The sequence below is a fragment of the Perca fluviatilis genome, chromosome 8, assembly GCF_010015445.1.
Source record: "Perca fluviatilis chromosome 8, GENO_Pfluv_1.0, whole genome shotgun sequence".
Lineage (NCBI taxonomy): Eukaryota > Metazoa > Chordata > Actinopteri > Perciformes > Percidae > Perca > Perca fluviatilis.
In genome coordinates this window covers 35,319,095-35,331,434 of record NC_053119.1, presented here as the reverse complement: position 1 = coordinate 35,331,434, position 12,340 = coordinate 35,319,095, and positions in this window count along the sequence as shown.

The following is a 12,340-nucleotide window of genomic DNA, read 5'->3' as shown; positions in this document are numbered from 1 at the left end:
GTTTAAAAACATATTTAGGACGGAATCGCCACTTTTAAGATTCACCATATTTTCGTTTTTTGGTCAAATGGCCTTTTGAATGGGAGTCCTAGGGGCACTTTTATGCTAGCCTCAAAATAGCTATTTTTAAAACACTAAGAAGGCCTGACACAACATTAAACTTTGTTCGAAGTATCACCAGGGGCTCTACACCTTAACGAAAGCATTGACAACGTTGTTTGTGTACCCAGAGTTTACTAAAAAGAAAGTTTTTGAACAACTCACCGTAGCTCTTGTTGTTTCCGGCCGCTACCACCTCGGCAGTCAAAACAAGTCGATATCTGAATGCGAATGAACGGACTCAATATGAGGCTCCTTTTTCAACTACAAGGTCAATATTGTTTTTCAATAACGACAAAATAATCGGTGCATTTATATGGAACTAAGCTTTAGGAACGTTCCATCTTTACTCTCCTCCCTGTTATGTTGCATTCAGCAATCAATTATTTTTGACTGATAAAATGGCTGCAGCCGGAAACAACAAGAGCTACGGTGAGTTGTTCAAAACCTTTCTTTTTAGTAAACTCTGGGTAGACAAACAATGTTGTCACTGCTTTCGTTAAGGTGTAGAGCCCCTGGCGATACTTCGAACAAAGTTTAATGTTGTGTCGAGCCTTCTTAGTAGGGCTGGGCGATATGGCCTAAAAAAAAAATCCCTGATTTAAAAAAAAAAAAATCTGATTTAAGATTTAAATCGATTTTTTTTCTCACTCTACTTAAAATCAATCTGCAGATGACAAAGAAAATGTTCAAAACAAGTTTTATTTTGTTTTGACTCATACACACACACACACACACATGGGGCATGTATACCATTATGATTATTCATGCCAATTTTGTGGAAATATAAATTGGTTTGAGGTGTTTTTGTTTGGTGGGGGTTGTATATTTAACAACAACAAAACGGATGGGTGAGATAAAGCTGTTTTCACAGATACAGGTAATTCACTTCTCGTTCCTCGCTAAAAATTCAAATCATTTTAACGTTATTGCGCAACCTTGCCCCTATTTTCACCTGTTGCTGAGTAACGTATGTTAACATCCCATGGTCTCTTGAATGTAGCATACCTGTAGCAAGCTCCTTCGTAGCGATAAAAACAAACGTTGAAACAGAGCTCCGTGCTACAGAGCGGCGATTGCAAGTTGTTTAAGCCGCTACAGACCTCCGTCACAGCTCGGTTGTATCAGCGGCATTTAGTAGATGTGTTAAGCCGCAAAAGAATTCCTCAACACCGCCTCTGGTACCCCACATGGTGCTCCTTTAGGTCAGCTGTAGCTGGTGGTTCAGTTATCCCAGAATAGGTGACTCTCAGCCGGGGACAGTGCACCGCGAGCGGCCGGTCATTTCGGCGGAGATTACGGATAAGTAAGTAATGAAACGACTGGTTAAGAAAATAATTAATGTTAGTCCCTGTCGCTGCCATGTTGTTTGTGCATCTCTATGGCAAACGCGCGGGGGGAGGGATGCGCCCGTTCGGAGCTACGGGAGCCCAGAGGGGAGCGTCGGCGGATGTTAAGGAGAAAATTGATTTTTCATTTAAACAAATCCACGTTAACTACACATTCGAGTTAATCAATAAAATCGATCGATAAAGTTTTAAAAATAGCTATTTTGAGGCTAGCATAAAAGTGCCCCTAGCACTCCCATTCAAACGGCCATTTGATCGAAAAACGAAAATACGGTACATCTTAAAAGTGGCGATTCTGGCCTAAATATGCTTTTAAACGAAAGTTTGACTCGGGTACATTCACAAAAAGACCCTGGGTTACATTTTGGTGAGCGTTACGCTTTAAGGCCTCTAGGGTACACGCTGGTGCAGATGGAGGGCGATAGCAGCCAGCCACTGATAAAGAAAAGCTGTTGGATAGTTGGATGTTAAGAACAAGAAGATCATACGGTTTGGGTATAGACTTCGCCAGGGCTATACTACACTGAAGATGTTCTTTGGTGAAAATTGCCACCCCCACCCCGCCACACCCTTAGATGACCTATCCTGCCGAAACAGGTTGTAACGTTTGAGGCCACAGGATCCGCAGGGAAAGCAACACCAGAAGAGGGGCCAGGATGGACGTTAACAGAAATCATAAGCAGTAATATAATTAAGTAATTAAGTATTAATTAATAAGTCCTTAATATCATTAAAGAGGCAGAGTCTCCATCATATGAATGGTCTGTTTTGCTGCAGGGTAAACGAGCCAGATCATATTGTTAAATTGTACATGGAGTAATGCAAGGTACTGAGAAAGACGAGAGAAGTGTAGAGAAAATGCAAAATAGTTTGAAGGTATCCATGGTTCAGCAGAGAACAGAGGAAGTCCAAAAGTCAGAGAAAGGACTATCACACTTTCATGTTGACATCAAAACACCCACAGAGATATACCATTATGACAAATGTGTTTTTATTTTGTACCATTAGTAAGCAACAAAACAGTTTTGTGGTTGCTCCTTCAGTGCGCTTTGGAGGAGGGTCTGGCAAAGCGAGACTAAGGATGCTGCGGTCTCAGTCTGGCAACCTCCAGGAACTTCCAGTCTGGGGAGGAGGGGCCGGGGGAGACGACTCTCTCCAGTATTTTGAATTTGTACTAATTATAAATAAATAAATATCTAATTGTTTAATGGTTGAAAATGAATATTCACTATATATTGCACATATGTGACAGTACCTCATAAGCTATTTTCACCTATTTAACGATTAGATTTTCAAAATCTGATGACACCAGTGTGTTCACCATCCCGAAAAACCCCAATGTGCATCCAGAATTCTACACTGCCAACCTTTACTTCAAATTATACCAATGTATTTTTCAAACTACAACTCCCATTAGAGACCTGCCACAGAACATGTTACAATGCTAGTATACTTTATAAGAAGTCTTTCAGGGTGGGTGAGTGGACTCGTTTGCCTCCTGGTTTTGCACCGTCTGTCGTAGAAAGGCGTCATTCCATTTCAGATTGTGGCCAGCCGACAGTAGCCTACATAATACAAATACATGAAACAGTATTTTTATGATTATCTTTATTGTATAAACCCTCAGACCCAATGTGTGACCAAAGCAAAAATATTACATAGCATACATTGGGGTTTTTTCTTTTGGATTTAGGATGATATGCTGTTTCCCATGCCCAGAACATTGCCTCAACTTTGTACCTGACGGCTACAAAAGGATGGATGAGATTGACCTGCCTGTCTACATAGGGCTGCTAATCTTAGCACACACACACACACACAGGTCCTGAGGCAAGGCTGTATCTCTATGGGATGCAGAGATCCAAAAGTACTATCTCTTGATACAAAAATATTCTTAAACCTTGTATTGTCTTCCTGTCGACCATGCACTTGTTGTCCTCCCTCGCCAAAACTGACCCGGTCTGGTTTGTCTGTTCATAAAGCATTAAAATCTTCTTAGCCAACCATTTGAACTAGTTTTACACTTACTTTTTGCATTCATGGTCAATAAAACGTGAAAACTATACATAATTTCTGAGTAAAATGAGGAGAAAGTATTAGTTGTTTTGGATTATGATAGACTGGAATATGTCAAATATTAGCCTGGATATCCCCAGGTCAAAACCAACTCATGCTTTTTTTTTTCCACAAACAACAGAGCAAACAAAAAGAGCAAAACTATTTTCTTAAGAATTATCTTGAAAACGGGTCAAATTGGACTCGAGGACAACATAAGGGTTAACCACATATGCAGCACCTTAAAATATTTATAATAAGTCTCCACTTTAGTAAAGAAATGACAGAGCTTGTATAAAAACAACTGGTGTCTTCACTGAATAACTGTAGTCTTATTGCACTGTGAAGAGGAAAAAATCAGATATTCACACACTTTGCGATCAATGACAGGTTGTTTCTTCATCCTAAATAGATTTGGCGTTCACAACTCAATTAGCCTAGAGTAAGCTGCTTTATTTTAGGGGTTTAGTGAAGGCGGGTCATTTTTCAACCCCGGAGGACAAGGGTTGTATACACAAAATGGAAGACAACACCAGGGTTAACATGCAATTAAGCTGCCTGCAACATTCTTGCACCTGTTGCACTTCAGTCAAGCCAGGTTTTTTTTTATTGTGTGTGACTTAATGTGATGAAGTATAATGTAGGTATCTTGAGGCTCTGGAGAATTATCTAAAAGGCCGACCTAAGGAAGCCCTCCTACCCAGTACATTTAGTTTCGCTGCATTGGTATTTAAACTGAACTACTTCTTCTTCATTGGAGATTTCTTCCTACAATGTAAAGAAACATCGATGGGTTGTTCTTTTTTTTTTCTTTATATGTTTTTGTTTTTACAGTTATGTTTTTAACACTAATAGAAACACGTTCCTTCTTTAATTCCTCAAACGGCTTACATATGATAGATTTAGCATTTTCCAAGTGACTGGCAATCATATAAGGGGCAAGTAACTTCTATTGGAATTCCTCACAGTACATTCACTACTTACAAACCACAATTCCCAGGAAGTGGATGTGTTGTGTGTGTTGTTACTGCCAGTAATTGGAATGTGACTGATTGGTTATTTCTGCCTGTCTAGCCAATGTTGAGATGTATGCTCTGATAAAGGCCCATCAGATCGAAAGTGATAGATCTAAGTGTGAGAATATCGCTTTTGTCTGTCGGAGCCTCTTAGAGAAGGTGCTCCGCTGTTGAACCACGTGCAGGGTGGTGAGGATTATCCACGATAGATAACAGTTTGTTCAGTGCCCTCCTCTCCACCACAGCTTCAAATGTTGCTTCAAATTAAAGTTTTATTTTGAATTTAGCTACAATGTACATTAATAGGGGCAATTGTGCAGCTTGTATTAATGTTCACAAAAGTGCTTGTTTTCACATTGACAGGCTCAGATTATTATTCTAAGTGACAACATTTGCCCCATAGGGTTACATTGCAGCCTGGTCTGTGGCTGCCGGTTACAGCGTTCACACTTGTACTGGACCAATTTCAAAGATTGTTGTTCCCATCAGCCACTTACACACAAAAACATAGGAAAATAGGGTCCAGGTAAAAAAAAGCAGTAGTTACTCTTTAATAAAGTCTATCTAACTATCTATCTACACAAAAGGTGGTAATGTTATCTTGATAAAAATAATTTATAATTGAATAGTAAATTTATTGAATTTAAATTAATAATTATTTAAAGTGCCCATATTATGAAAAAAACACTTTTTCTGGTATTTGGGGTGTTCTTTTGTGTCTCTGGTGCTTCCACACACATACAAACTTTGAAAAAAATCCATCCATGCTGTTTTGAGTGAGATACGGTTTCTGAATGTGTCCTGCCTTCAGTCTCTGGTGAGCTGTTCAAAATCGGCTCGGACTGTGACGTCACAATCCGAAATGAGCTGGCTAACCGCAACCGTTAGCAACACAAACACACACACACACTAGTGTTAGCTAATGCTAACACTAGCATGGTACCTCGTTCTCAATAGCAAAGCACTGCTACAACACACACAAGTTCACCATAATCTACAAAAGAACTACTTACATGTGCGCCCTCATTTAGAAGTCTCCCAGCTAATCCTGCCTTGTAACTGACTGAAGTTGGAGAAACAGCCTGTATTTTACTTCTATGGAGCTAGCTAGCTGACATGATCTACATCTGAGCTACTGAGCATGTGCGAGTGCAATCAAAGATAGTACAGAAGAAGAAGAAGAAAAGAGGTCTCACTCTGTAGCTAAAACAGAAACCAGGTGAAAAGAGGATCTGCAGCAGTGAGAGAGAGCTGTGCAGTACAACAAAAATATGGTGTTTTTTGAAAATTAAACCATGTAAACCTATTCTGGTACAACCTTAAAATACAATTATGAACCTGAAAATGAGTATAATATGGGCGCTTTAATTAATAATTAATTAATCATTCATTTTATTTATTATTATATTATATTATTATATATATTATAATTCATTCATAATTTTTTATAAGCTACACAAAAAAGAAGAAATGACAAAGAAAAGAAAATGGAAGAAATGACAGGATCCTTTGCATGTTAAATAGTGGTAGGCGACCCCCCCAGGCTTACAGAAAAGGTTTAACGCTACTGCTCAGCAGCCAATGGGAGCTTAGGACACTCACCCATTCAAAGTGGAGAAGCAGCCAAATGGCTCAAAATCACGTGAAATTAACGCGTTAATTTCGTTAATGACGGGTTGTTTACGTGTGAGAAATCACGTGCATTTGAACAGTTTGGCTTTCTGTACTCGAGCCGCGCCGAAAACATGCTAGAAATGCGTGCATGCTAGAAATAGGACCGACGCCTATTTTTCACGTGACTTATATCATTGATAAACAATCCACTTGGTACTCTATTTCCAATTTCATTGGTAAAGCTGTTATCAAATCAGTTGTTATTCTATTTGGCTTTAAGATTGTAGGTAATAGACTTATACTATACATCCTGTCGATAAAATCTCTGCTGGGTTTGTGCTCCTTTAAATCGAACAAATCTACATTAAAGTCTCCACACACGATGATCATCTTATTATTATGACTGTTATCATACGTGCCAACCATCTTTTCATTAGGTAACAAGACAAGATCAAGGTGTTCTATAGATGCAGCTTATATATTCTTTGTTTTTCTCCACCTCTATTTCTACAGTAACACATTCCATGATATTTTCCATTTTTGTTGACATTTCCCTTACTTTTTTTACACTTAAATTTGTTGTTCACAAATAGTGCAACACCACCTCCTTTTTTTGTTTTCTCTGTTAGTTGAAAATAGCTCATAGCCCTGCAGTTCTACATCCGCTTCTTTCTCAGTTGTAAGCCAAGTCTCTGATCTGCAATTACACTAAACAGTGAGGATTGTTTCAAATAGTCTTTCAGTTTAAAGAAGTTGCTATACAGGCTTCTACCGTTAAAGTGTATAATTGACAGTGTACCATCCATTATTATTTTGCTTTGAAATTGTTCATCTGTGTAATACTCACAGGTGCGGTTGATGTTATTGTAGAAATATTTATCAGGATCAATATTGTTCTCCATTTCATACAGCTTTTGTTCTTTGAGGTCACATGTTTTTAGATTCAGGTTTTCATAGTTTTCATGTGCATGTGAAATACTACTCACATAGTTAAATGATCCAAATTCCCCAAGGTCGTCGCCTTCAATGTCATTAAATGGAAAGGAATAATCGGTTACACTTTATTTGAAGGTATCTACATAAGACTGACATGACACTGTCACGAACGTGTCCGTTCATAAACGTTTATGACATAACGCTTCTTTTAGGAAGTGTCATTCGTTTTTTGTCACAACAAGTTATGTTTAGGGTTAGGTTTTTGGGTTAAAACGTAACGCCTGGGATAGGCTTTACGGGGGGCACTGGCACAAAGGGATATATATTTTGTAAATAAAAACACTTAAAGAACCTCTTAAAAAAAAAAACATGTTCGGTTAAGTAAAAACGGTTTAAAAGAGTACCAGAAATTAAAAGTCAGTTAAAAGGACCACTGGACAGGACAGACAGTGGGAAATTAAAACTTTAAATAAAAGTTTACCTCCACACAAGCCCTGGCATATCTCCCGTAGACATTTATGAAATAAATCAAATATATACCTTACAGGCCAAAAGTTTGGACACACCTTCTCATTCAATGCGTTTCCTTTATTTTCATGACTATTTACATTGTAGATTCTCACTGAAGGCATCAAAACTATGAATGAACACATATGGAATTATGTATTCAACAAAAAAGTGTGAAATAACTGAAAACATGCCTTATATTCTAGTTTCTTCAAAGTAGCCACCCTTTGCTCTGATTACTGCACACTCTTGGCATTCTCTTGATGAGCTTCAAGAGGTAGTCACCTGAAATGGTTTTCCAACAGTCTTGAAGGAGTTCCCAGAGATGCTTAGCACTTGTTGACCCTTTTGCCTTCACTCTGCAGTCCAGCTCACCCCAAACCATCTCAATTGGGTTCAGGTCCGGTGACTGTGGAGGCCAGGTCATCTGGCGCAGCACTCCATCACTCTCCTTCTTGGTCAAATAGCCCTTACACAGCCTGGAGGTGTGTTTGGGGTCATTGTCCTGTTGAAAAATAAATGATGGTCCAACCAAATGCAAACCGGATGGGATGGCATGTCGCTGCAGGACGCTGTGGTAGCCGTGCTGGTTCAGTATGCCTTCAATTTTGAATAAATCCCCAACAGTGTCACCAGCAAAGCACCCCCACACCATCACACCTCCTCCTCCATGCTTCACGGTGGGAACCAAGCATGTAGAATCCATCCGTTCACCTTTTCTGCGTCACACAAAGACACGGCGGTTGGAACCAAAGATCTCACATTTGGACTCATCAGACCAAAGCACAGATTTCCACTGGTCTAATGTCCATTCCTTGTGTTTCTTGGCCCAAACAAATCTCTTCTGCTTGTTGCCTCTCCTTAGCAGTGGTTTCCTAGCAGCTATTTGACCACGAAGGCCTGATTCGCGCAGTCTCATCTTAACAGTTGTTCTAGAGATGTGTCTGCTGCTAGAACTCTGTGTGGCATTCATCTGGTCTCTAATCTGAGCTGCTGTTAACTTGCGATTTCTGAGGCTGGTGACTCGGATGAACTTATCCTCAGCAGCAGAGGTGATTCTTGGTCTTCCTTCCCAGGGGCGGTCCTCATGTGAGCCAGTTTCGTTGTAGCGCTTGATGGTTTTTGCGACTGCACTTGGGGACACATTCAAAGTTTTCGCAATTTTCCGGACTGACTGACCTTCATTTGTTAAAGTAATGATGGCCACTCGTTTCTCTTTACTTAGCTGATTGGTTCTTGCCATAATATGAATTCTAACAGTTGTCCAATAGGGCTGTCGGCTGTGTATCAGCCTGACTTCTGCAGAACACAACTGATGGTCCCAACCCCATTAATAAGGGAAACAATTCCACTAATTAACCCTGACAAGGCACACCTGTGAAGTGAAAACAATTTCAGGTGACTACCTCATGAAGGTCATTGAGAGAACACCAAGGGTTTGCAGCGCTATCAATAAAGCAAAGGGTGGCTACTTTGAGGAATCTAAAATATAAGACATGTTTTCAGTTATTTCACACTTTTTTGTTAAGTACATAATTCCATATGTGTTCATTCATAGTTTTGATGCCGTCAGTGAGAATCTACAATGTAAATAGTCATGAAAATAAAGAAAACGCATTGAATGAGAAGGTGTGTCCAAACTTTTGGCCTGTACTGTATATATAATTATTTAAATAAGTAGCCCGGTATCATAATACTAAAATAAATTCTGTCCCAATATTTAAAAAGAATCTATATTAATCAACTTCAAAATAAATACATAAAAGGATAGAGATTTAATTAAATTAAACACATTTAAAAGATCTAAAATAATGTCAGAATTACTTACCCTTGAGTTTTAAAAGAATATATAAACATACACCATTTAATATTAGTAAAAGTAAGTGCTTTTAAAAGAAAGTGCTTCATAAGTAAAAAAGTGCCATAAACATGCAAAGTTAAAAATATATAATTGAAGGTAAGTAATTCCCGTTGTATAATCATAATAAATATTTAGCAAGGAAGATAAAAGTATAATAAAATTATTCAAATATAAATAAGGCAGGAAAAAAAATTGACATAAGGGTTAGAGTTAAGGTTAGGGTTCATGTGTCATGACTATGTCATGACAGTGTCATGTGTTCATGACAGTGCCATGTCACTCTTATGTAGATGCCTTCAAGTAAAGTGTCACCGAATAATCCTTATCAGGTCTCATCGTTGTCGCCATTCAGCAGTGCAGTTAAATCATTTTGCATCATTTCCACAATGTCATAGACTTGTCATAGTGCAGATCCATTCACAGCCCAATCTGATGTCATTGATAACTCTTCCATGTAGCATGTTGTCTGTACGGATCCAGGTCTTTCATTTCCCTCACCATGACCACTTTGGCGATTTCCAGAGGTCCGTTCAGCCGAATCATCACTCTACAATTTCTCGTCCAGATGGCTTGTATTTTGTTTTGCTTCCATAGAATGCGTGCCTGCCAGGCGATGTCTGCGTTCTTTTTGGTCAGGTGTTCATTTAGGTACACACCAGTTCCAGACAGTTTTTTCGCCTGTCTTAATAACTCTATCTTACTTTTCCGAATCACAAAGCGAACTATTATGGCCTTAGCTTTAGGCCTACTGTCCATCTGGTGAAGAGTGTGATAGGCCGAGATGTTTTTGCTGTTAATTGACAGTGTGCTTTCAAAAAGCTAAATTGCTTATTTGTTCCAAAGACTGTAACTCTTGCACTGGTGCATCCTCACCTTTGTTTATGTCGGACGTCGCTCTTGCGTAAGTTTGGTGTTTGGTCTCCAGTCCGGTTATAAATCACATCTTGCATCTGCGGGTATTGTTCCAAGTTGTCTATCCTTTTTCTTCCAAGTCCTCAATTTTCTTGTCCTTTTCCTTGATAGGCGTTTTAAGTTGTTTAACCTCGTTTGTTTGGCGAGTTTGCTTATCTCCATAAAGCTTAGGGATTTTTTGATCTCCTCCATTTCTTCTTTTATGGCACTTGATATCAGTAGTGTGAATATTGTTCTGTGCTCGTAGAACAATAAAACGCGAGACGTGAATGTATGACTGCATCTACCATCAATGACATTGCTGGCTTTCTGAAGAATTACTTCCCAACATACAGTTACTGTGTAAAAAAAGAAAAGAAAATACAGACTGTTGCCACTGAGAAAAAGTAGAACATTTTGCATGGACACACAGAGGGTGAAATGTGCACAAAAAAAATTGAGACATCAAGGTTTTGAAATACATTCATTAAACCAACTGTGTTGCCAGGACAGTGAGACATGATCAATGAAAATCAATGAGCATCCTTAGCCGACCCATTACAAGCAAAGTCTGCTGAGTGCAGAGTCAGGGTCACACACTGCTGAGGGTTGACTGCAGGGTCTCCCTATATATCAGTGTAAACTGCAGAAAAAACTGCATTTGTCTAGTAAATTCTCTCCTTTTTTCTTTCGTCCATACACATATATTCTCCCTCGTACCACTCTATCCGTCTCTCAGGTATCAAAGCCTGATAATTCTGAGGTGAGGAGGTAGCAAGATGTATTCTCCACACCCTCCCAAAGCACACCTAAACATTGGCCCATTGTGCTGCTTGCTTGCTTGCCACTAGTGGATAGAGTTCATGTTATATTTATGTAGCCTAAAGCACACTCTCTCCCTTTCTTACTTTATTGCACTCTGCCTCCCTATCTCTCTCTCTGTCTCCCTGTCTTCTGCTGTGCTGAACTCTCGCCAGCTCCACTAGGTCTCCCCTCTGCAGACAACAATGTTCCATCTCGTTGCTTTTGCCCTAGATATCAGCTATTTTTAAATGGAATAATTAGACACATAACAGATTTAAATACTGCAAAGCCAGATTTTTTTTTGTCTCCACTTAATGTGCCCTGGGTGCACAATGCCAAAGGTGTAAAGTGTGTGTGTGTGTGTGTGTGTGTGTGTGTGTGTGTGTGTGTGTGTGTGTGTGTGTGTGTGTGTGTGTGTGTGTGTGTGTGTGTGTGTGGGCGTTTGTGTGCGTGTGTGTGTGTTCTAAAGTAATTGCTATTTGTTATGCAGTTCAGCAGTGGTATGGGTAAAAGGTATGTTGATCTTCTACATTATTCTAAACATGTGTGTGTGTGTGTGTGTGTGTGTGTGTGTGTGTGTGTGTGTGTGTGTGTGTGTGTGTGTGTGTGTGTGTGTGTGTGTGTGTGTGTGTGTGTGTTCTAAAGTAATTGCTATTTGTTATGCAGTTCAGCAGTGCTATGGGTAAAAGGTATGTTGATCTTCTACATTATTCTAAACTGTGTGTGTGTGTGTGTGTGTGTGTGTGTGTGTGTGTGTGTGTGTGTGTGTGTGTGTGTGTGTGTGTGTGTGTGTGTGTGTGTGTGTGTGTGTGTGGGCTGCATTCATTAACTGATCTGGAGGTGAGAACAAGGGAGAACATTTAGCCTGCGGATACTTATGAATAAATATTCGGTATGGAGACACAGGAAGAAGATCAATGTTATTTTTAAAATTTGTTTTGAGCATTAGTTAAGCCTATTATTCTATACACAGTCTCACTTGCCAACCGCAAGGACTTTGGTGCAGTATTAGTGTGTATGCACAGTGCATACACACTAATACTGCACTAATACCATACGTGTGTGAGACAAATAGAGTGGAGGTTGACTGCCACAGGATGCCAGCTGTCTGAATCCTCTATAGAAAACAAAACATGGTAGTAATGATAATGATGATGATACTAACGGTGATTATGATTTTGCTGATTCGAGGATGATCACTATTTCAA